This window comes from Notamacropus eugenii, chromosome 3, assembly GCF_028372415.1.
Source record: "Notamacropus eugenii isolate mMacEug1 chromosome 3, mMacEug1.pri_v2, whole genome shotgun sequence".
NCBI lineage: Eukaryota > Metazoa > Chordata > Mammalia > Diprotodontia > Macropodidae > Notamacropus > Notamacropus eugenii.
In genome coordinates, this window is record NC_092874.1 from 167761624 (window position 1) to 167782475 (window position 20852).

The 20852-nt window shown below is 39.6% G+C and overlaps 1 protein-coding gene across 7 annotated transcripts in view; it reads left to right on the forward strand.

The window, feature by feature from the left end:
- The window catches only part of FRMD4A (FERM domain containing 4A), a 547164-nt gene that overhangs the window by 251322 nt on the left and 274990 nt on the right, over window positions 1–20852 (forward strand). Inside the window, exon 1 of one of the 7 annotated variants that reach the window (XM_072653271.1) lies at window positions 696–2111. The exons of the other annotated variants lie outside the window; for them this stretch is intronic. The gene's annotated coding sequence lies outside the window, so the exon portion shown is untranslated. Of the gene's footprint in view, window positions 1–695; window positions 2112–20852 lie in introns of those variants that run through there. 7 annotated transcript variants of the gene reach the window in all.

Sequence of the window (20852 nt, forward strand, 5' to 3'; positions counted from 1 at the left end):
TTCTGTCTCTTTTTATCAGCTCGAACTTTGGACACGTCACAACTTGCATCAGTTCCCTCACACATAAAATGAAAAGTTTGGTCTGATGAAAATATTTTTTCACAATATTTTTTATCGTGAAGCGCAAATATAACAAGTGTAGTTGATGATTCCGGTATTAGTCTCCCTCTACAACAACAGCTTTGTAGAGGGATTCCCTTGCATTTTTAACAGAAAACACCAACTTTTCCTGGAGATCTTTCTGCAAAGGGTTAACTACAAACCTATCACGGGGTGAGTTCCTGAGTCCATTACCTTGAGACGTTACTTCTTCGAATGCTGGAGTTTAGGATGTCTTCGCTGTTTGACCGTGACCCGGACAATTGTAATGCTAGATCAGGTAGTGCCGCCTTTGTCTGTGGGGGCATTAATATAATAGGGTGAAGAATACCGCTTAAAGACTCAGCTGTGGTTTGGTTGGACAGAATCAGGGGATGTGTGGACTTCTACTCTTGACCTAGGCACGACTGAATTTCAATATCCATGAAAAAGAGGGCGATAATTCCTGCCTCTTCCTTTATTTTCCCAAGGGAATTCTGGCAATTAAAGAGAAAATGTATGTCTGGGAAATTGAGCTCCTCAGGCATAAGAGCTCTAGAAATATAGTGTGGGTGGAGTTACTATTATGAATAATCATATACTCTGTGTTTGTTTTTATTTTTATTTTTTGGATTAAGAACTTGCCTGTTCTTTCTCCACCCTCCCCCAGGTCGGTTGAAATAGAACTCTCCCGCGTAAAAGCCTTTCGTTGATAATTGTAAAATACTTGACTAGATCCCAGCCAGTAGTCATTGGTTATCTCACAGGAATTCCCATTTCTAAAGAGTAGAAGGGAGAATAAAATTCAAGGGAGTCAAAATAAGATGGAACAGGGCCACCACACCTTTGGCCAAGGTGGTTGCTTGGCTGATCGCCAAGACTGGAGAGGGGGAGCTTGCCCCTGATCGCTGGGTTTTCCTTGGGGAAATTTGGAGTTTCATTCTGAGGAGCTGACCCCTCTCTAGTTGGCTTCCTCTTCTCAGCTCTCCCGCCTTTCCCCACCCCACAATCACACACTTATACCCACACACACACACTTACACTCTCTCTCTTTACTAGGGAGGAATTTTCCCCGACTCAGCACAGTACTTCCCTGCTCGCCAGCATAATTCAAGACATAACTTTGCCTTGATTGCGTATGCTGTCGAGAGGAAATTGAAAGATTAACCATCTCTGGGGCTGCTTTCCCTCGCGCCCCCTCCCTCCCTTTCTAAAGGGAGAAAGGGACACAAAGGAGGGGGCTCTGCTGGCTGTCCCCGGTTCTCACCGCCTCTCTCAGGTCTGGGCACTAGTTAGCCACCCCGCTGCGAGGCAGGCAGAGCCCGAGCCACCGCGCTCCCGCTGTCTGTACGCCAGGGTCCCTGCCTTTCACATGACCTAGCCGCGTCCGGGCCTGGAGGCTGCCCACCGCACACACACCCCTTCTCCCGCTCTCTCCCCTCCTCGCCCCCAACCCCCAGCCACTCGTCCTCGGGTTCCAAGTGTGTTTTTGTCTGCACGTGAGCCGTGGCAGGAGGAGGAGAAGGAAAAATCAGTAGGGACTCCGGGAACGTGTGAAGCCCGTATCCAGGGTGATTGGCCAGCCGCCGCTCTCGCGTCTCCCAGACAGGCTGGGTGTCCTGCCTGCCGGTGCCAGCGCCGGTACCTTAGCGCGAGCTCCGCTCCAGGTTGCCAGCTGAGGGGGGGTTACCTCCCTTCTGACCCGCCCCCAAGCTGTCGGGAGTGGAGAGGGCTGTGGTGCACTCTGGATGGCAGCCAGTGCCTGTGTGAGAGACCGTTAGTGGGGACATGGGATGTGGTAGGACCGGAGAGAGAGCAGCAGCGCCTTGCAGAGAGCGCGCGCGGCCACCGGTCCGAGAGAGGGAGAGGACGCGCCAGGCCTGAATCCTAGCGAGCCACGGGTTCGGAGCAATGGATGCTGCCTGTTAGGCCGAGGGCCTGCTGGATCGGGATGTAAGGGCATGCCGCTGCCTGCGGATAACTGGGTTAAAATCTGAAGTTCCCCTGCTCCTCGGGAAGTGAGAAGCAGAAAGGTAATGTTTCTTTGTTTTCCAGGAGTGATCTCAGGGAGGCGGCGGATCATGCAGCAGTTCTCTTTCCATTGTAGAATGCTGGGCTAGTTTAGCAACAAAAAGCATAAAATACTATATCTCCTGAGGTCCCAAACATTTTGTTCCTCTGCATGGGATAGATTTTTAAAATGCTAACTCCACGTGAGAAATATACTATTCTCCCTCCCGCCATCCCCTCCCACCACCCCGGCATGAGTAAGGTTCATGCAAAATCAGAATTTCACACACAAAATAACTGCAGGTTGAACTGTGTAGGGTGCTTTTTTGAAAGCCTTCTGTGGAAGTGTCAGAAGAGTGAACAGGGGTCTTATCATCCTTAGTGGGTGAGAGGGGGGCAGGGTGGAGACGACTGCAGGCTGCTAGCCGGCTTCCTATGACTGCTGAGGATGGACTGTTCTTTTACATTTCAAATGGCTGCTGCAAGTTTAATGCAGAGAAAAGGGGTACTGCAAAGGTGGGGGAGAAGGGGGGAAAGAGGTTAGAGAGAAGAAAAGAAGGAACCCTGGAAACCACCTTTATTTTGTTTACATCCAGGCAAAATGATTCTTTTGTGGGCAACCCACACCCCAGAAGTTCCTGCATATTAAATTTAGAAAAGGCTGCTTAGTCATCTACTTATAAAGCTGTGTGTGGAGTCCGTGTGTATGCAGAAACTCATTTCCTTTCTTCATTACCTTGTTAGTGGAGCAACTGCCTAGTAGATTCTAGCATCTTTTGCAAAATTTCCAAGGGAAGGCTGTTCTAAGAATAGATCTGGCAATCACTTGCTACTATACATACCGGCTCTGAATGATACAACCATGCTGCCTCTCAAGCAAAACAGCATTCAAACAAATGTGATCTAGTGCCCTTAAAAGACTCTCCTGACCCCACAATGAATGGATGAGGTTTTTTCATTTTTTATTAATGGAGCATTCAGAGAAAGAAAGCTGCTATTGTTTCTAGCTTATTTAGGTTTGTAGCTTCCCAGATTTTAAACAGAGCTCCACAGAAGATTGGAGCATGCCCATTTTTAAATCTTAGATTCTCAGCGGTGATGGCCTGGTGGTTCATTTTGGGAATAAATGGCTTTCACTGTGCTGTCTCATAGTGGGTGGTAGAGGGGATGAATGAGAAGGGAACTCTTTTAAGTGCAAACCAGTGATGCAGGTTTTCCTTACTTACTCTTTAATATTCCTAATGTCTTCCAAATCTGACCTGGTTGTGAGGGAAAGCATCAGGCATGGTAACTACAGGACAGATTGCTAAGGTAACATGCTGAAATCAGCATTGACCCTGGAAAGATGTGGCATGGATTGAGATTCTGCAATCTATCCATTGCAATTAATAAACACCACTTAGGTTTAGGTAATTTAGAAAATGTATAACAAGATGTCAAAAAGTAAAAATAAAAAATCCATTTTATTGTCTATAGCTTGTTCTTTTTAGAATTACCTCAAATTCATTCATTAAAAAAAAATGTTTTTTGGCTTACTGTACATTTGTGTGTAATTCATGCTGGTCCAGGAGATAAAAACTGAAAGCTGAAGGGTTCTGATCATGATTCCCAAAGTGTCAGTCATCTCTTGCAGACTGTTATGTGGAGACGAGAGCCACTTGTGGTGCATTAACTGCTGTTTGCAAATAGAATGATTTTGCTGAGAATGTAGTTTCAGTTTGTTTAAGTACTCAGCATGAATGAGGGTGCTGTGACAAATAGATTTGAAACTATTAGGTCCTGGGTGGTTAAATAGCTACTGTTAATTTAATTGAACTCAATATTTGGAGACTCATGGAAATCAAAACTGTACTGGCCAACCAAAGAAGAGTGCACTGGCCAAAGATTAGCTTGGAAAGGAAGGCCTAAATTGAAAACTAAGATGTATAGGAAAATTAACCCTTTAAAAAAATGTAACTTCATACATTCAGTGGCAACACGTTCAATATGAATGAATACCAGAAAATCTAACTATCCCATTCTCTTTTGTGTGATAAATACTAGATTACTTTTTGTTACTGTTTCTATATTCTTCTAGAAATTCAGCATAAACTTATTTTATCCATAATACCAGCTGTTTCTACAGCACATTGATCTAGGGGCCTATTAATTTTAGAATTTATTTCATATGCCCTGATGGTAAGATAAGTAGCAAGTAAGGAAGAGAAACTGAGGTACTATGAGGTTAAGTAGTTTCTTTATAGTCTAGTCTATAAGAATGTCATTGCAGTATGAATAGTGTTAAATTGTGTGACTTTATCTTTAAATAGAAGGAAAGGTACTACATGCAGGTGGGGGAGAGGGGGGAATAAGGAATTAGACTTTTCCTAGAGTCCTGGAACTGAGATGAGAATTCATTGAGTCAGAGGTGCATGGGCTGTGGAGGAGATGGTAAAAATGAAAGGGGGAGTGATTGGTATATGATTGGTGTGTGTTCATCCTTCGTTGCCGAAGAAGACCATGCCATCAGAGAAATGATGACATGACTTGCATTTGACTTTTTTTTTTTTGAGTGAGGGAGGGCTGTGCAGGTCACTAGCCTCACTTCTCCTCCAGAACCATCTGAATCCAGTGACCAGATATTCATCAGGATGACTGGAGATGATCCAGGATGAGGCAATTGGGGTTAAGTGACTTGCCCAAGGTCACACAACTAGTGAGTGTCAAGTGTCTGAGATGAGATTTGAACTCAGGTCCCCTTGACTCCTGCACTAGTGCTCTATCCATTGCACCATCTAGCTGCCCCATATGATTGGTATGAGAAAGGGGGAAGAGAACAGTGATCCTGTAAGGAAGTTCATGAAATGTCACATTGGGGGAGTATATCAGAGTTTCTAAGTTTTTTTTTTAGGAGTTTGAAATATCCTTTCAGAGAAGGATATTATAAACTAGTGGTCTCATTGTTCTTTTTCCTATTAGAGTAAAAACATACATTTCTATTCATAAGTATCTTATGCTAAATCCCTCACATGTATTCTAAGATATGGATTTAGCATGGTATCAGGAAGACTGACTTGGAAATATCTCAGGTCATTTTCAAAATAGAAGGCTTTATTTTCTAAAGCCTTATTTATTTTCTAAAATACATTTTACTTCATAAAATGGAAAGTGTATCTTTTTTAGAATGTCTAGCTTAATATCTCAGGATAAGAGCTGGTGTTTGCAAATTCAAAATTCAGAAATACATTTCAAACAACTCTTTTAGGAAGCATGTTAGTCTTTGAGTCACAAATAACCCTGGGTGTGCTTTTTCAATTTTTTGGATACAAATATATTGATATATATGCATGTGTATATATGTATATGTGTGTATGTATATATATGTATGTATGTATGTATCTGTGTTTGTGTGTGTGGGGGGGGGGTTTCTAGTTGTTTTTCAGTCCTAACTCTTCATGACTTCTTTTGGGGTTTTCTTGGCAAAGATACTGGAATAGTTGGTCTTTTCCTCCTCCAGCTCATTTTGTAAGATGAACTGAGGCAAACAGGGTTAAATGACTTGCCCAGGGTCGCATAGCTAGAAACTATCTGAGGCCAGATTTGAATTCAGGAAGAGGAATCTTCCTGACTCCAGACCCAGCACCACCTAGCTGCCCTGTGTGCATACACACATACCATGTATATTTATGTGTGTATATGTGTACATGTAGTATATATGCTTGTCTGTATACACATACATTAGAGTCAGTTTAAATCAAACACAGTAACTGTGTGGCTCTGGGCAAATCTCTTAACCTCTTAAACAGTTTCTTAAACAATAAAATGGGGATAATAATAACATTTGCATCTTAGGATTGTTTCAAGGATCAAATGAGATAATATATATAATGTGCTTAGCTTAATGCCTGACACATAGTAATGTTATATAAATATGCATCATCATCATCATTTTTACATGCTGTTTCCCTCATTAGAATATAAACTCCTTGAAGGCAGGGAATGCTTCACTTTACCTGACACACAGTAAGTAATAAATGCTTTTTTGATTGATCACTGGATTGTGAATATAGACCTCTTTGGGACCTTAGAGGCCACGTAATCCAAATCATTTATTCTACAAAAACATAGAAGTTGTGACTTGCCCAAGGTCATACAGATAGTAAGTGGCAGGGTCACTGCAAGACAGCTAGGTCCCTAGTAACATGAATGAAATCTCCTGAAGTGGTGGCATTGTTTGTATTCTGTATATTTCCATTGGCCTAGAATCAATTACCAGATTTTACATGATTACAACTTTGAATAGGTTGCATTTGAGTGTTCAGATACTTCAGGAGTTCATTATTTTAACTAAGTACTTCTAGGATTCATGATTTCACTAGAAATGGAAATTTCCTCTTCGACTGCAAATTGCAGCCTGTCTACTACTATACCTTTGTAGATAGTCTTCATTAGTTATTATTCCTGAACCTCCCTGACTTCTGCATGGCCAGTCTTTGGATAGCAGGTGTATACATTCATACGTATGCATACACACACACACATACACACACACACACACACACACACACACACACACACACAAACACACACAGAGTCTATCATCTTTAACTGGGTAGGAATTGTCAGAATTTATGCTCTTCTGGTGGAGCCTTCCAGCAGCTACTAGGCACACAGTGGATAGAGTGCTGGCCCTGGAGTCAGGAGGACCTGAGTTCAAATTCAGCCTCAGACACTTAATACTCATGTGACCTGGGCAAGTCATCTAACCCTGTTTACCTCAGTTTCCTCATCTGTAAAATGAACTGGAGAAGGAAATGGTGAACCACTCTAATATCTTTGCCAAGAAAACCGAGAAAGGATAATAGACAGTTGGACACTACTGAAACAGCTCAACAACAACAAAAGTGGAGCCTTCCACAGTCCAGGGTCTCTACACCTCTGTGAGGAACAAAAAAACAAATCTCATATTGTAATTCAATCTTAGGTTGTGTTAATAGAAGACTGCATTAATAAAAAGTCTAGTGCCCAAATCATTGAGCTGTTCAGGGAATTGAAATAGCCCCAGGGAACCTGAAACACATCCCTCTCACTAACAATCAATCAATGAATAAGTAGGTAAATAAGTAAATAAATATTGACCTGTTGGGATCATTTCTAATTTTTTCCCTTAAGTTTGACTAGATATATGTTCTGGTCCTGACATTTCAGAGTCATTATAAAAAGAAAATGACAAACTGTAACAGTAAGCACCCTGACATACACAGGGAGTCTTGCTATCACAAGTTCTTAGATCTGCATTCATAAAAGGAAAGGTAACTTTTGAGGGGTTAATAATATCCTTTAATCAAGCACATATATCATTCATTTAGTTCAGGAAATCAACAAACAGCACTTCCAAACTGTTTGACATAAGCGATACATATAACACAAATCAACAGACAGGTCCAACTGTCTGGCCATAGTTTCCAGAGAGGGAAGCACCAACATCTGGGTTTTCAAAGTCAGAGAGGTTCATTAGAGTCTTCCCAGAGTCTCATCTGGCACACAAAGCTTTTTCCAAAGACTAACCCCCAAAGTAAAACCTCACCCTTAGAGCCAGAGGACATCCCAACCCTTGAGAAGCAATGCCTTATTAACAAAAGGTGTGGACCTTCCTACAAATCTTCCCTAATTAAACTCCTTTTAATGGGCAAGCCCATTAATGGGTGGGGAAGATCTCTAATCACAGTAATAATACAAATACATATACTATTTCTAGTTTAGAAAGTTCTTATTTCTGTACTTTACTGGTAGTAAAGACTCTTGATTGATAAAGGCAAGATTCAATCAGAGGCACTTGATTATAATAAAACAAAAACAGAAAAGGATCCTACTTTTCTTTCCCTTATAATCTACTCTTCCAGGATCCTTGGCCTTACAAATCTAAATGGCCATAGATCCCAGGACAAATAGAGGCATCATACTTCTTGATTATACTAAAACAAAAACAACAAAAGATCCTACTTTGCTTGCCTTTACACTAGCCAAACATCTATTTAGAACAGATAGCTTTTCACATCAGCATATATCCAGATTACCAAAAGTATCCACCACAGCAGTTTCTTTTAGAAATCAAATCCTTTCCTTCTGGCTGATGAGATCATCATCTTCTTGATCTAAGGGACTATCTCATAAGTAGTCTTACTCTTCATGGTATCACAGGAGATTAGTGTGGGATTAAATAATGATAATATAAATAGCTAGTATTTCTGTAGTACTTTGAAGTTTGCACTTAACAAATATTTGATACTCAAAAAAAAAAAATCCTAGGAGGTAGGTGCTATTATTATTCCCATTATATGGATGAAGAAACTGAGGGAGAGGTTAAGTGACTTGCCCTTAGTGTATATCTGAGACTGTATTCTCAGGTCTTCCTGACTCTAAGTCCAATACTCTATCTATTGAGCCACATAGGAACAGGAAGAGAGCTTAAAAATCATGTAGGTTCAGTGTGTTTACAGGTGAAGAAAGTTACAAGGCTAGTTGATGTCAGAAATAGGACTGGAATCCTGCTTTCATGGTTTTCAGTCTAGTAATACCTTTGCTGTTATCTAGTTGCGGGTTCTCTGCTGGCAGTCTCATTTCCCCCCTTCCCTCCAAAACAAAAACCAAAACCATCTTTAGCATTTTTTGAAGGTTGAAGGAACCTAAGAGATTTAGCCTGTGGGAGAAAAGAACATGTGATATATAATTGTTATCTTCAAATAGTTAAAAGGATGTCATATGGAAAAGGGATTAAGTGGGCTTTGTCTGCTTGGGCCCAAAGGAACAAATAGGTGGAAATTGCAGGAAAGAAGGCGTTGGCTCAAAATGAAAAAGAACTAAGCTGTAAGGGCTGTTCAAATATAGAACAGGTTCAAAAGTTCCTGAGTTCCCCATCACCAAGGACTTTCAAACAGAAATTGAAGCAACGTTTCTCAGATATGATTCATGCTTTGAGTGGGGATAACCTTTGGGATCCTTTCCAACTTTGCAGTTCTGAAATTTTACAACCCTATTTTCTTATAACAATGGAATTATGGTTGTTGTTATTACACATAATTTATTATTTGTGTTTTGTATAGGTGTGTTGCTTTTGCTGGTATCAGCAATAAGTTTTGTCCCCAAAAAAGAAATCGTTATTTCTTTTTAAGCACATTTTTCAATTAACAAGCTCTTATTTTTTCTATATCCTCCTCCCAAATAAGAATTGGAAACTAAGGGAATATCCATCTATTGGGGAATGACTGAACCAATTATCTTCTGCGAATGTAATGGAAGACTATTGTACTGTAAGAAAAGAAGAGACAGTTTCAAAGATACCTGGGAAGATTTATATGAACTGATGTAGAGTAAAGGGAAAACCAGGAGAATAAACAGTAGCAGTCACATTGGGAAGACAGCTTTGAGAGACTCAACAACTCTAATCAATGAAATGACCAACTATGAAGTCCTTGTCTCTTTGTAGGTGTTAAGTCCTGTTACAGAAGTGATGATGTGAATAAAGGAGATTTTTCTGGGGCCCCGCTCAGCTCACTGACTTGTTATTACCACCAAGTAATTATGAAAAAGGACAGCAGATGGAGTGCAGACTCATCTCCCTGAATTCATGTCTGACCTCAGACTCCTAGTTGTGTGACCCGAGACGAGTCACAACCCTCTTTGCTTCAGTTTTCTCATCTGTAAAATGAACTAGAGAAGGAAATGGCAAACCAGTCTAGTATCTTTGCCAAGAAGACCCAAAATGGGATCCCAAAGAGTTGACCATGACTGAAAACAACTCAACGGCAAAAATTTTTTTTAAAATGAATGGATAACAACTGGCACTGCCTGGTTACCCACATCCCAGACATATCAGCATTCCTGATTCTAGTTCTTAAATGTAAATGGTAAACCCTGGATGTCCAACACAACCAAAACTCTCGATCTTATAGAGTTATTATATTTTAAATTTTCAAATTAGAATCTCCACCTCTGAGGGAAGTAATTTTGGAGAGAGATATACTCTTAATGTCTAAAAAGCTTATTTTCACGTGGTCCTTCCCACATAGTTGACAGTGTTTGCATACGTATTCTTTTGTTTGCCTTTTATTAACATGTATATACTATTCCATAGTCGGGGCACTTTGTGATCATGTGCCTGGCTATAATATCTAATAATTAACATTTTATAACATTTTAAGGTTTGCAAAGTACTTTACATATATTATCCATGACAATCTTGTGACAAGAGTGCTTATTATCCCCATTTGACAGATGAGGAAACTGAGCCTGAGGAAAGTTAAGTGATTTGCCTGAGATAGCAAGTTAGGTGTAAAGCAGGATTGAAGTGAAGTCCTCCTAACCCCAAGTCTAGCTCTCCATCCTCTTGGCCATTCGCCTGCTTCAGAGTATGCACTCAATAGTGAATGAATTAATTATTCACTTAATCTTTTAGGCAATCATTGTACCAGTTATGTGAAAGAGTACATCATTTAATTATATATATTTATTATTAAAACTGAAGAAATCAATGGTTAAAGCTTCAGGATAACATATCTATCTGGTTCTCATCCTTTCCTTAGTCTGCCCTCTTTGTCAGTGAACAACAGATCAGTAACCTCAGACTGAGTCATTTTGGACCATGGGGGTAGCACCAACACTTCTTAACAATGGTTTTTATTTTGGATGTCCAGAAAACAATCCTTGGGGTTTTAAACATTCATTTTCCATTTAGAATCAACTTGCTCTTTTAAAGATGGATTTCTCTTTTGTGTGACTCATGGTTTTCCTTTCCTTTCTTTAGGGGGGGAAAAACTGTAGGAAATGAGGAGTTAGATTGATAATTCATGACAAGAAATGGGAATGATAATAGAGAGGTTGCTAGGCCAGCCCATCATTAACCATAAAAATATTGTAGTGTTTAATTTGACTTTATAAACATTTATTAAATGTATACTATTTGAAACACACTGTGTTAGGCACTTGGAGAGAAACCAAGATAATTAGACAGGTATGATTTTGAAGAAGTAAGCCAATATAACTTTGCCAAGACATTGCAAATCAAGCTATTTGGATTAGAGAAATGTAGCAGTTTTTGCATGTTGTCTTTCCAATTAGAATGTGAGTTCCTTGGAGGCAAGGTTTGTTTTTGCATGTCTTTGTAGCCTCAGAGCTTAACACCTACTTTTTAGCTTAAGTAATTAGTATGTAGATGGTGCTTAATGAATGCATGTTGATTGACTGAGTCATCAGCTCTACCCCTGCTGGTCACTTTAATGTCTGTGCTTTTTACTAGCATCATATGTTTATTTTTTAATGTACTGGAAAGCTGAAGGAATAAGGGATGGGATGGGAACTATAGGGTTGACATGGACCAAAGAGGAAGAGAAGAAAGGGGAAGGTAATTGGGATGGAATAATATATTTATATGTACTACTTTAAAATGTACAAAGCATTCCAAAAAACATTATCTCTTTTGATCCGTATATAGATAATTATCCCCATTTTACAGATAGGGAAACTGAGGTATGGGATTTATTTGAGTTGTCCAGTGTCACATAGTAAATCATCGATTCAGAGTGAATGAATGAAAAAAAGTGTTTTTTTAAAAAAAAATTATATATTTTTAGTTTTCAACATTCATTTTTATAAGATTTTGAGTTCTAATTTTTCCCCCTCCTTCCTCCCCAAGACAGCATGCAGTCTGATATAGGCTATACATGTAAAATCATATTAAACATATTTCTATAGTAGTCATGTTATGAAAGAAGAATCAGAACAAAAGGGAAAAACCACAAGAAAGAAAAAATCAAAAACGAAAGAAGAGAAAATAGTCTGCTTCGATCTGCATTCAGGCCCCATAGTTCTTTCTCTGGATGTGGATACCATTTTCCACCATGAGTCTTTTGGAATTGTCTTAGATCATGACATTGTGAGATAAGCTAAGTCTATCATAGTTGATCATTGCTACAATGTTGCTGTTACTGTGTATAATGTTCTCCTGGTTCTACTCACTTCACTCAGCATCAGTTCATGTAAGTCTTTCCAGGTTTTTCTGAAATCTGCCTGCTCCTCATTTCTTATAGAACACTAGCATCCCATTACATTCATACACCACAACGTGTTCAGCCATTCCCCAATTGATGGGCATCCCCTCCATTTCCAATTGCCTGCCATAACAAAAAAAAGAGCGGCTATACAATTTGAAAAAGTATTTATTAAGTGTTTACTATATACAGAGTATATACTATATACTATTAAAATGTTATTAAGTGTTTACTATATACAGAGCACTTTACTAAGTGCTGGAGATACAAATAAAGAAGCAAAATGGTCCCTGTTCCAAGGAGCTCACATTCTAACAGGGAGACAACCCATATCTATAGTTTTGAGCAGCAAGTGAGATGAAAAGTCCCACAGTCCTTCAGGTACAGCAACAAAGGAGACAGTAACGTAGTTCAGATGGTAAGGTAGTTTCTGTAATTTCATTTCTATTGATGAAATCATACCCATTTCTGATGCTGAACTTTGTGACAGTGTCCAGGACTTTGGTAGTAAGAGCTTTGTTTTCTGGGCCCTGAGTAGCTAGGTTTTCTCAAGAGGCAAGGGCTATGACACACGGAGAAACAGTTGCCAGATCACGTCTCCATAAAGGTTACTTCCTGAGACAATGGCTTTGGGGACTAGACTGGAAGCTGGAACAGAGTTGGGGTAGTGATGGGAGGGATTGCTGCCATGCCCAGGGTTCTTGGGCTTACTTGCCTGACAGTGACAGTTGATGCTGATAGTAGCAAGGAAAGTGGGTCTTCTCTGTACAGTAATTGCTCTATTCAATAACTGAAGAGCCCAGGTGGGATCAGGGCTGGTGGTTGTTAGGGACACTGCTATTCCCAAGACTCTTGGTTTGATGGGTTATTTCCATTGGTATCTGAATAGGTGGTCATAGAGATGGTGGTCCTAGCTTGACTTGCCTGGCATGTGACACTTCCTTTTTCTGCCTTATAGTGCTGCCCTGCTTCAGCGAGGCTGGCTTGACTCACCTGTAGGTGGCATTTGGTAAGGAAGGCTGATTCCACCTCCACAGGAATTACATTCCTAGATGGTGGCTGTGGAGGCTGAACTAGAATTAGGACCAGCAGCCCCGGGTAGGGGAGAGAAAAGGGGAGCAAGCTGCCATTTCCAAGGATCCTGGGCTTAGTTGTCTTTCTGTGACAGTTGATTGGAAGTTGTTAGTAATGATAGTAATAATAATGACAGATAATAGCTACATTTATATAATGCTGGATGGTTGCAAAGCATTTTACATATATTATCTCATTTGATTCTCAAAAGTAACCGTATAAGGTAAGTGCTGTTATTATCCCCGTTTTGCAGATGAGAAAACTGAGACTGAGAGCAATTAAATGATATAGATCCTCTGATCTCAAGTTAGAGGCAGCTAGGTGGCACAGTAGATAGAGACCTGGGTCTGGAGTCAGGAAGAATATGGCCTCAAACACTAGCTGTGACCTTGGGCAAGTCACTTTAGGTCTTTAGGTCGGCTTCAGTTTCTTCATCTCTAAAATGGGGGTAGTAATAGCATCTATCTCCCAGGCTTGCTGTAATGTTAAAATGAGGTAATATTTGTGCCTGGCACATAGTAGATGCTTAATAAAGGCTTCTTTTCTTCTTGAGTCTTTCTTTCTGTCTAATATGCTGTGCTGCCTGGGTTATATGTGAAAATGAGAGTTCAGTGAGAAGAGTTACTAGACCTAGCCCTCTTCTATGATGAAATTTAATTCTTTTCAGTAGAACACAGTAACCAGAAGCCCAGCTACTTTTTGAGCATATAACTCTTAGAAACCAGAATGTTGCTTCCTAATATAAGGGAAAGGTTCTAAGATGGGACCGACTGTACGGAGGTCTCTTACACATAAGGACTTAATCGATGTTTGAGTTGAATTCTTTGTTCGTTGTCTGTTGCCACAGTAGCCAAGGCTGAATTAATAGACATAGCCATAGACAATGTTCAGAGGGAGGAAAGGGTTTATTCCTAAGGTTTGTTTGTTGTTGTTCTTCAGTCATGTCCAATTCTTTGTGACCTAATGGGCAGTAGGTACACCAGCCCTTCTTGACTGTCTCCCAAAGTCTGTCCAAGCTCATGTTTATTGTTTCCCTAATACATCCATCTCATCCTCTGCTATCCTCTTTTCCTTTGTACCTTCAATCTTTCCTAGCAGCAGGTTCTTCTCCAATGAGTCCCATCATCTCATTATGTGGCTAAAGTATTTAAGCTTCAGCTTCAGTATTTGTCCTTCCAGTGAGTAGCCTGAATTAATTTAAGTACTGACTGATTTGATCTCCTTGCTGTCCAAGGGACTGTCAAAAGTCTTTTTTAGTGCCACAATTCAGAAGTGTTGATTCTGCAGCACTCAGTTTTCCCTGTAGTCTAACTCAACCATGCATACATTCCTGCTGGAAAAACCATAGCTTTGATTACACAGAGAACCTTTTGTCAGCAAGGTGATGTTCCTGCTTTTTAGTATACTGTTCAGATTTGGCATCACTTTCCTTCCAAGAAGTAAGCTTCTTTTCATGGCTGTATCCCCATCTACAGTGATTTTTGAGCCCAAGAATATATATAATAAATAAATATATAAAATATATGACCTGTCCATCTTGGGTAGCCCTGTGTGGCATAACTCATAGTTTCATTGAGCTATGCAGACCCATAGCCATGACAAGGCAATAATCTGGGAGGAGATTCCTAAAGTACTCAGCCTTAATGAGGCTACGCAGGGAGACCTCTTTGGGCTGCAGAATTTTAGGAAGGTACATCCTTGAACATGTCCAGAGGAGGACCATTGGTGTTAGTGAAGAAACTGTAAAACATGATCTTGTATAGATTGAACATTGGAACTAGAGATTTTGACATAGAAAAGAAAAGACTTGAGAGTTGCCTTCCTTTAAGTATTTAAAAGTCCATCATATGAGAAAGGAATTATCCACTTGGCCTCTGAAGCACACCTTGAAACAATGAGCAGAAGCTGCAAAGAAGCTGATTTCAACTAAAAAAATTCTGTTAGAGTTGACCACAAGTGGAATGGAATGTCTCAGGAAGTAGTGAGTTCACCATCACTGGGGGTCTTCAGGTGTGAGCTAAAGAATCACTTGTCAAAGCTGCTTTAAATGAGGAGAGTCACTTTACCTACCCCGCCCCCCCCTTAATAGGGAAATTCAGCTATTTTCAGCAAAACAGAATAACCAGAGGCACAGCTGGTTTTTAAGCATACAGAGTTTAGTAGAAGATCTGTGTAATAAAAATCTATGTGATTATTAATTGATAGGATAATGATACAAACTGACATCTTGTAGCACTTGATAGTTTGCCAAGTGTTTTATATATATGATATAATTTTTGACTCAGAACAGCTCTGTAAGGTGGGTACAACAGGTACCTACCCCTATTTTTCAGTTAAGGGTTATGTGGTTGCCCACTGATCACATCACTACAAAATCTCAGAGGCAGGATTCACAGGCTTTGTGAAGGAGAGGGCATAATGTTAGATTTGAAGAATAGGAGAGATTTCAACAGTCGGCCATGAAAGTGGGGAGAAGAGTTCATTCTAGGTGTGGGGGATGGCATGAGCAAAGGCAGGAGAGGACAGGATGAGAATGGGGATGCAAAAGGGGCAGTAGAGAGCCCCTATAAATTTAGTGGCAAGATACCAGTACCATTTTAGGAAGAAGACTTGGCCATAGGTTTTTTAAAAAGATGATTTCTGAGGTCTCTTCCAAGTCCGAGATATTATAATCTCCAGGCAACATTAAGCTTTTAGAGTATCCTATAAGCTATTGATAGTTTGTGTTGTCACCCTGAGTATTATAAAAGGCATTATAAGTTTAAATTCATTGAATTTAAGCTAGAAGAGGCTCTAGAAATAGTCTATTCAAATCTTTTCATTTTATAGATGAGGAATCTGAGACCCAGAGAAATAAATGACTTATCTAAGGTCAAACCACTAGTTCATGGCAGAACCAGGATTAGAATAAAGCCCACTTGACTCAAAGTCCAGTGTTCTCATTGTACGAGGTCTCAACTTGGAAAATATTTTTTACTTTTTTGGTAGGGTTATTAGACAATATGCTATGTTTGATCTTTCATTGTTTTCTACCCTGTCCCTACTACTGGTTATCTCTACAGAACTAATTTTTCTTTGAAATTTAGCATCTAGGAAAGTTGGAAGGAATGTTGTTAGAAAAAGGAGACACCTTTATGTAAAATATATAACCTTCGTTTGAAAACACAAATGTAGAACTGAAAAGGACATTAGAGGTCATCTATTCCAAAGGTATCAAAATCAAATAGAAATGCAGGCTGCATATTGACCTTTTAGAAAACCACAAATTAGCATTATCTGTGTTATATTGTGCTTTTACTTATTTTGTTAAATATTTCCCAATTGCATTTTATTCTGGTTGGCCAGGATTTTTATGTCTCCTTCCTTAGCCACCTGGTTGGCTCCAAATTTAGACCTCTGATCTAGTCCATCTAGTTTCACAGGTGAAGAAACTGGGGCCTAGAAAAATCAAGTAACTTCCCCTAGATCATATAGGTAGTACACAACAAAGTAAAATTCAGAAAATATTTAAAGAAATAAAATTAATTTCACATAGTGTGAGTTGCAGAAGAGAGATAGGTGTCTCATTACTCAAGTGGTAACCTGAGGTTCTTTACCGCATCAAATAATTCTTGATATTAAGTCCTTTCATAGTTTTCCTAAGTGACCTAAAAAATCGCTTTGGGGTAGGTGTTGTTAGGATCACTCAAGGAACAAGAAGGGGGAAGAAATTCTAACATCAGAAAGAACTCAAAGCAGCAAAGTTTTACATGTGTACACATATATGTATATGTGCACACTCATACACACATGTGTTTGTCATTGTCATATATCAGTAATATATACACCTACATCAATAGACAAATTGTACAGTGTTGTTGTTTGTTGTTGTCGTCCTTCTCAAAGAGGACCATGACCTCAGGAAGGTGATGCCATGACATGCAAGTGAATTGGATTTAAGTGAGGCAGGGCTGTGCAAAGTCACCAGCCTCACTTTCTGCTCAGGAGCCATCTGGATTCAGTCAGGATGATTAGAGATGGCCCTGGATGCAGTAAGAGATCTTGGACTTTTTAAACTAAGGTCTTTCCCATGACTCAGTTTGAGGCAAGGCTCACTCAGTGATTAAGGGTAGGTAAGAAATATGACAGAGAATGGCCTCTTTTACCTAGTCAAAAAAAAAAATCAATCTGGGAGGGAAAGACCTTCAGGGTTTCTGGCCAGAATAGAACAATTCCTATTTGCTTTCACTCTGAGTCAATCTGGGTCCTACCAATGTCCAAGTGGGGTTTGGCCCCGGAGGACCTATTATCGGCCAGTCTATGAGAATGCAAGTGATTTGGCTTTAAAGCTGGGTCCTTGAGGGAAAAAAAGTTTCATTCCATTAGGGAGTGATAGAGCATTATGCTTAGAGTAAAGAAGACTTTGTTTCAAATATTGTCTTTGATATTAGTAGTTATATAAGCATGGACAAGGCACTTATCATCTAAACCTCAGTTTCGTCCTCTGAAAAATGGGTACAATACTTTTAATACCTTCCTCATAGAGTGATTGTGAGGATCAAGTCAGAAAATGTATATAAAATACTGCAAAATCCTTAAAACACTATATACACATCAGTTATTGTTGTAATTATCACTATGTTGCCACCTTCTTCCAGGTTTCAACATTGTAGTCTATGAGGGAAGTGTTTCCTTGTCTAGCTTTAACCTCTCTCCTGACCTCCACTTTGACATCTCCAATGCCTATTGAACTAGCTACCCTGTAGACATCTCACATTTAACATGTCCAAAACTAAACAGTATCTTTATCAACCTTTTCCAAAGTGCCCTTTTCCAAATGTAGGTATCAACCTTCCAACTAGTCACTCAGACTCTATCACCATCAAAATCCAGTCTGTTGCCAAGTTCTGTTGATTTTATCGTGACAACATCTTGTACATGGTTCCTTTCCTCTAATGCCACAACCATCTTGGCACAGACCCTCATCACCTGACTCCTAGACTAAGGCAATACCTTGCTGGTTGTTCTCTTTTCCTGATGTCTCTCCCCACTCCAATCAATACTCTACTGTCAAATTGATCTTCCTAAAATAAAGGTTGGAAAACATCATTCTCTTTCTTCCAAAAACTCTCCTGGCTTAGTATTACTTCCAAGATGAAATATAAAATCCTGTTTGGCACATAAAGCCCATCAAAATTTGACCCCTTCTTACTTTTCCGGTCTTCTTCCACTTTGCTTCACTATGTTTTTAAATATTTGTAAAGTACTTAGCACGATATCTGGCACACAGTAGGCATTAAATAAAGTGCTTGTTTCTTTCTCCTCTTCCCTTCCATGTATTCTGTAATCCAGGGACACTGATCTCCTTGCTGTTCCTAGCACACAAAACTCCCTTTCCTGACTCCAAACCATTTTTACTTGTGGTCCCCACGGAACTCTATTTTCTTCTGGATCTCCTAGCTTCTCTGGCTTCCTTCAAGTCTCAGTTAAAATCTCTTCTTTTCCTAGAAGCCTTTCCTGATTCACTTTAATTCTAATGCATTCCATATGCTCATTATCTCTAACATATCCCGCATGTAACTTGTTTGTAAATAGTTGTTTTCATGTTGTCTCCCCCATTAGACTGTGAGCTCATTGAGAGCAGAAACTGCTCTCATAGATGGGTGTCTATAACACCCATAGATGTCAATTAGAAAATATTTCATTTACTTGATATTTTATTATATTTTACTCTGTGACTTTGTTGTGGTCCTCCTCTTCCTCTTCTTCCTCATTGTTATCATCAAGCTGTTTACTTGTTGACACACCTACTTGTGAATAGGGATAAACAGATTGTCATTCAGAGCTAGCTGGCTCTTCTTCAAAGAAAAATTAGACACAGTTCCTGCCCTCATAAAACTTATTGACTGGTAGAAGGAGTTTGCCATAGTTAAGAATTTTTCAGTTATTGTTGTTTAACTATGTCTGACTCTTCGTTACCCCATCTGGGGTTTCCTTGTCAAAGATACTAGAGTAGTTTGCCATTTCCTTCTCCAGCTCATTTTACTCATGAGGAAACTGAGGCAAACAGGGTAAATGACTTGCCCAGGGTCATGCAGCTAGTAAGTGGTTGAGGATGAATTTAAACTCAGGAAGGTGAGCCTTCCTGCCTCCAGACCTGGCACTCTGTCTAATCCACCACCTAGGTACCCTTCATCTTTCATAGTCCTTCCTAAACATATCCCTGCAATTCTGTGGCAACCTTTTTTTCCTTTCCAAACTCTGTTTCTTCAGAAGATGCCATAAATTGTGGTGTCTTTATTCATTTCTTACTTTGTATTTCCCTGAAATTATTCCATTCTCCCATCTAAATGCGCATGAGGTGATCCATTTCAACTCAGCAAATACTTATTAAACACATACTTTGCAAAGGGCACTATACTATGTGCCAGGGATACAAAGATGAAATCAGACACAATCTCAGTCCTCAAGATGTTGCAGTCTCAGAGGAGATGGAGGATATGCACATCAACAACTATAATATAAAGTAGATAATATAAATACCATGAAGTTCACACATGGTACTCTAAGAAATTGCAGGGATGTCAGATCACTGCCAGCTAGATGGATCAGGGAAAATCTTCAAGGAAGGGCTGATGCCTGAGTTGAGTCTTGACAGAAGGAAAATATTTCAACACAAAGAGATGGGGATGGGCTTAGGTGTCAATCCTAAATGTGGACAACTGTTTGAACAAAAGCATAGCAACAAAAGATGGCAAGATGAGGATGAGAGTGAGGAGGAATTAAAAGGGTATGAGGAAAACTACTATGACAGAAGGCTGAGAAAGTGGGTCAGAGATACATTGTAGAGTGCCTTAAATGCCAAGCTAAGGAGCCCGTACCTATCAACAGTCTCCTTTTCCTGTTTTATCCTCCTCTTTTTCTTTAAGAGTTTCTGAGTCATGAAGTCATAGTTTATGGTTGTTCAAAATACATCTGTAGAGCAGAATGAGTCTAGCATACCTATAAAATGAAGATGAATATCACACCAGCATAAATGGTTCCCACCTGAGGGTATTGAGTCAGGTGGAGAAATTGTAATCAGCTTCACATTTAAAGAACAATAACATATGAGCAAAATGAGATCTATGGAAGTGGAGAATGACTTTGCTAAGACAGAAGGAAGATATAAATTGAATCTCCCCTAGGAAATCCTCATTGTAGCCTTATCTATCACATAGTTCACACAGAGGAATGATAGATACCTTTTACCTCAATAGAAGTAATAATAGTATTGACAGCAATAGCTTGTATTTGTGTATCATGTCATAGATCAGAAAGTATTTTCTTTTCCACAAAAGTTTATGAACTCACTAGCTATTGCTAATATCATTATCCTTATTTTACAAATAAGCAAACTGAGGCACTAAGGGCACCAAGTGCCTCCTCCAGGGTCACAGAGTGATAGACACCTGAAACTATGTTGTCTAACTTCAGATCCAAGACCATTTTCATTATACCATATGTCCCCTACTGGAGTGTGATAAATAATGTTATGGGCTTGAAGTCAGAGAAACTTGGTTTCAAATACCCTCTATGTTGCTTACTGACTAACTTGTTATAGGAGGTGCTTAATAAATGCTTCTTGATTGATTGATTGATTGATTATTTGGTTTTGCTGCAGGCACCACCTGACTAGGACCCAAG